Raw genomic sequence first — 5,731 nt, 5'->3', positions numbered from 1 at the left:
AGATTGAGACAAATCTATCAATCTACCGACAATTCTGTTTGGATTGGACCAAAAAGTGCATCACCATGACCAACTGCATAATTTAAAGTTCAAATCCGACTACTAGTTCAAACAAAAGACCACAAATTTGGAACCTAGATTGCATGGCGTTTCATGAAATATTTTGCAAAATCACAGCGGATCTCGTTAATGTCATCATCAGTGTAAACCAAGTTTGATCTGCGCATCCACTGAAAAATAACCCAAAATTTTACATAAGTCATACAATTAAGTACTGTACGAGTAAGAGTATAAGTCAATGGGAAAACCCAAAGTGAAAATCTCACCTTAGCAGCAAACTCAAGTTCTTTGTCCTGAACAATCTCCTTCATATAGCGCATCACAAACAGGCCACAATCCTTGGTTCCTGACTGCACTGGAACTCCCTGGATTAATTAAAAATGCATTACAAAAGCTGTGAATTGGAGAGAAAGAAGCTCTTGTATGTATATTGCAGAGAGATAACTATACAAAACAGATTTGGTGAATGTAAAAAATAAGTCTCTAAACTATGAGTGCAGTAGTGTTTATATACAAGCATTAATCTAACTAACTTCTATCCTTAACAACTAACTGAGATGTAACAAATAATTATTTAATTACAATATCAACTAACTGAGATGTAAGAAATAATTATTTAATTACAATATCCTTAATAGCATAGAAAAAATATGATGAGAATTGATTATTACCGCCATGTTCTCCCACAAAATTTTCTTCTTGACAACCTTGTTGAGATCCTCTTTGTAAATTTTAATGGCACTACAACCAAAATAATACCAGCAAAACCATTAAGCAACTGAAAAATGCGTGGTCTATCAAAGTTCAAGACTCCATACAGATATTTTAGAAGCTGAATCTTACTTGTCGACAACATCCAGCCATTCCACATTAGCGATTCGACGTTTTAGAGGGTCCATGTGGTAGACAACCTCTGCCTCAGGATTTGCAACAGTTAAATTCCAATGGTTCCTACACAAACATGAATGAATTGAAGCCTTGTCATAAAAATTGAAACTTAGAAGCTCCAAAAAAAATCAATTTAAAAAGGCATGTGATCCTGTTTAGCTAAAACATTATATGAGAATGTCTAACTAGCTAGCTCTTGGATTAAAACTTACACGTCATTGTAAGGCATAAGAAAGTATTGCCCTTTCTTAGCATTCTTAAATCGTGCAGCGAGTGCACGCGACCTCTGCCCTGCATTACCACAGCCAATGGCACCAATTGTGGTGGGATCTACGAACTTGATCATGTTGGTCATCTTATTTTTTTTGATGTATTCGTTTATGGAGCTACATATAAAAATATGAGAGATTAAAAAAAAATCGTTTCTGGAGCCACAGAGTAACTATGAGATATTAAAAAAAAAATTGTGGAGAAACTTACTGAATAAAAAGGACGATCACAGACCCCGACATTTCACCTCCAGAGCACACCGAATATATATCTGATAAGTAAATGGCCATCTTTTTTGTAGAGCCAAAGGCTTCTTGGGATAGTTGAAAAGAAACCGTTCGTTCATCAGCTAAGGCACCCTTTGCCCATGTCCACAAACGATTTAATGCAGATGGGTAATTTGCACCCATCTCAACAACAAGCTCTGGTTCAACATCAGCGACTAATTTATAAGTCTTCTTTTTTCCCTTTTTCTTGGCTTTCTGCAGAAAATACACATGAAAATAGTAAGAAAGAAAATACTAAATAAAAACATTCTAGCTATATAGTGCTATTCTAAATATTTTTACCTTCGGAGCTGACAAAACATTGGAAGTGCTATTGTTCCTCATTGTTATCAAGTTTCTTGGCCATGCAATAAAAGTTCCCATGGCTTGTTCCACGGTCAAAATCTCGTCACCGATGGGATATGGAATCTTAGCATCTCCTTGAATGACTTGAGTGATTGACACTCTTGCATTCTCTTCCCCAAGTCTGACTCCATGGATTGTCTCCTCTCCTTCAACAACAACAACAACTTCATCAATCTTCGCACAAGCTACAATGTTGCTGAGCGATCCAAGAGCCAATTTACAAACAGAATTATCCGGAGCATTCACTTTAACTTCTTCACATCTGTCTTCCTCAAAAACAATTCTACAACTTTCATCCTTGCCATCCAACCTCTGAGCATCCTCAGGATCCACCCCTAAATCAACAAACAAACTTTCAATCTTTTGAATTTTCAGACCACCTCCCTCCTGTTGAACAGGAAATAAATTCTTTGCAGTTGTAGGTGTAGCAGGATGGTTTACAGCTGCATCAACATCAACCCCGCCGTTAGAGTGACAGCTTGCTTGTTGGGAAGGATGCGTTGGAGTACATTCTTGTTGTACGGGCCTTTTCAAGATCTCTGCCCTCAGCTTTTCCATTTCAGCAGCCCAAAAATCATCTCTCGCTTTAATTATTTTTGGAGTCTCCTCTGCCAAGTACCTCTGAACTCTTTCCTGTATCTTTTCATCCATTGTTCTAGCTTTTTTTTGCCTTGGAAGATCAAAATAAACCGACTGCTTTACATGAACACCTTGTCCACGGACCCGTCCACCATGCTCAGGCTTACCGAGCGCGAGTGTTAAAACATCATCAACACCTTCAGCTATTAGTTTCCCTTCCTTAACCTCCTTTTTCAATTTTTCCTAAAATATTAAGTGTACCATATTATCACAGTCTGAGCTATTTCCATGTAAAAGACTAACATAATTAAGTACCATATACTTTCAATTAATTAAGACAAAAATTAATATATAACTTACAATTTCCATTGCTTTATCTTCAACAATTTTTCCTAAAAATTTACCATCTTTGTCCTTCCTTGCTAGGACCCAGGTTGACGACCGATCAACTTCCTCTTCATCTGGATGAGATTGATACTGCATTCACATGTATATGATCAGGAAAGTATAATAGTATAGATATGTTAGACAAATTAGTTTGTATTAGAATAATAACTATGTCATTTCACTATTACGCACCCATTCATTCTCGAGGTTAGCATAACCTTTTCGAGACATCCGATGTGGATATACACTCAGCATCCTTCTTTGTATAGCATCATTATGACATTTCTGCATAAGAAGCACGAATGTGGTTATGAAATCAATATTAATTAAATACCAAAAACTAGAAACAACAAGTATGTTTTAATGCTAACTAGAAATAAGTATGTCATAATGCTAACTGGAAACATACCAAAAACTCAGGTGACGTGCGATCAGCAACAAATATATCCCAATGCGATTTTTCTATGAAAGAGAAATCTGCAGGAGGATAGGCCAACACTTCAGGTTGATCTCGATAAGGGAGAATGTAATTTGTGGTCAGTCGACTTTTGAACTCCCTCCATTTCTGACCAGCGGAACGTAAAACCAACTTTTTCGCAGACGGAGGTAAAATGAAACCCAGCTACATACATAAGAAATTAAAAAGATATCAGATACATAAGTAATGAACATATAATGAAAGATACATAATTATTTGAGTTTGTTTTACCAGAACACACTCCCAAAGCTTGTTCTTTGTCTCATCGGGAACACATTTCCAACTATCATGCCAGATTGGTGCTTTGGTTCTTGCCAAAACCCCAATATAGGATTGCATTTCTGCCGCTTCAGGACCATACGGCTCTCCCTTTCCATTAAAAGACACATTAAGTTTATTCCCCTGGATCTTTCGTCTCACAATTCTATGCATCGTTACACAACCTCGCTTGAGTAGTTTTAGTCCTTCATTGTTGTTCGGGGTGGTAACAGGTTTCACTTTTTTCTTCTTATTTTTGGAAATTTTTTTCTGTAAGATTTCAGATATAGGCTTCTTCTTCACAGACTTTGGGGAAGAAGTGGATGGGGTGGGGGTCATAGCAGGGGTCTGGTTGTTTAAGGACCTGGTCTTTCGTAAAGCCCTGATCACATTCATGGTAGTTGGGTGGGATGAAGACCTGGACCTTTTAAGCTCTTTCTTCTTTGGCCCTGTTCTCGGTGACTTTCTTGTGTTCAATTCTGTCTTCTTTGACTCACTTTTCTTTTTCGGAGTGGCCATTATCTATACACCAAACAAAAACTAAAGTTTAAAACACATGTATCAAATGTATATGGAAGAAAAACCAAATTTCAGAGTCACATAATATAGAACATGTAAAATGAGCTGTCATATATCTAAAAGGACTTCGCATATATGCACGAAACATATATACTCAAACAGAGGCAATGTGTTTATGTGTTCCGTGAATCAAACAGAGGCAATGTGGATCAAAATCCACAAAATCTTAAGTGAAACATTAAAATCAAGCATAGTGAAACACTAAAATCAGGGATGCTGAGTGTATATGCAGAGTGTATTTAGAGGAACACTAAAATCTAGAGTGAAACATAGAATACATAAAATCAGGGACTCAAAATCAAGAGTGAGTGACAAAATGCATGCAAAGGACGCATATAATCGGAATGAAGATACCCAAAATATCATATACTCTACAACCCCTAAATACATAAGATGAAAAAACCCCAAATACAAAAGATAAAATCAGGGACGCTAGGGTTCTAGGGTTTAAGCCCATACCAGTGATTAAACGGTTGAGTAATCGCCCTTGTCGCGTGTGATGCTAGGTTGAGTAATCGCCGTTGTCGCCTGTGATCGCCGTTGTCGCGTGTGATAAAATGAAAATGAAAAATGAAATTGTGAATGTAAACTGGTAAAGTAAACACCGCGAAGCCAAGGTGGGAGACAATTTTTGATTGGGGGGAAATGAAAAATCAAATGAACGGTGCTGATTTGAGATAGTACCTCAATCTAACGGTATGTAATGTCTTTTAATATATTTTAATTTTTAAAAATTAAATTATCTTGTCTGAAAAACTGTTGTTAGACATACTTTGTTACAATTGTTTAGTTAATAATTTCGATTAGAAGATTTTTATTCGGTTCAGTGTTTCGTTAAAAAGATGACTTTATTTTAAACATCTTATATTTTCCTATAAAATTTGTACATGACTACACTAAGTCGATATTAACATCCGTACGGTTGGATCTTTGACAAATCCATTTCAGAAATTAATTAAGTCAACTGGGTAGTAGTACCCGTGTCAGGGACTACAGCTTTTACCGGATTTCTGTTAAAAAGACGAACAAGAAGAGTTGATTATTTTCCGATAAAATTTGTACATGACTACAATAAGTCGATATTAACATCCGTACGGTTGGATCGTTGACAAATCCATTTCAGAAATTAATTAAGTCAACTGGGTAGTAGTACCCGTGTCAGGGACTACAGCTTTTACCGGATTTCTGTTAAAAAGACGAACAAGAAGAGTTGATTATTTTCCGATAAAATCTGTACATGACTACACTAAGTCGATATTAACATCCGTACGGTTGGATCGTTGACAAATCCATTTTATAAATTAATTAAGTCAACTGGGTAGTAGTACCCGTGTCAGGGACTACAGCTTTTACCGGATTTCTGTTAAAAAGATGAACAAGAAGAGTTGATTATTTTCCGATAAAATCTGTACATGACTACACTAAGTCGATATTAACATCCGTACGGTTGGATCGTTGACAAATCCATTTCAGAAATTAATTAAGTCAACTGGGTAGTAGTACCCGTGTCAGGGACTACAGCTTTTACCGGATTTCTGTTAAAAAGACGAACAAGAAGAGTTGATTATTTTCCGATAAAATTTGTACATGACTACAATAA

General features: G+C 36.5%; 1 long non-coding RNA gene across 1 annotated transcript; it reads right to left on the bottom strand.

The window, feature by feature from the left end:
- Positions 1-361: 361 nt before the first annotated feature.
- Positions 362-1,031, bottom strand: LOC141704013 (uncharacterized). The gene is made up of 3 exons (XR_012567792.1): positions 904-1,031; positions 732-801; positions 362-425 (listed from the first exon to the last, which is right to left on the bottom strand). It is a non-coding gene; the product is annotated as an uncharacterized LOC141704013 (long non-coding RNA).
- Between the last annotated feature and the right edge of the window lie 4,700 nt (positions 1,032-5,731).

Source organism: Apium graveolens, unplaced genomic scaffold (genome assembly GCF_009905375.1).
Source record: "Apium graveolens cultivar Ventura unplaced genomic scaffold, ASM990537v1 ctg7308, whole genome shotgun sequence".
NCBI lineage: Eukaryota > Viridiplantae > Streptophyta > Magnoliopsida > Apiales > Apiaceae > Apium > Apium graveolens.
This window is presented reverse-complemented; position numbering and strand designations above follow the sequence as displayed.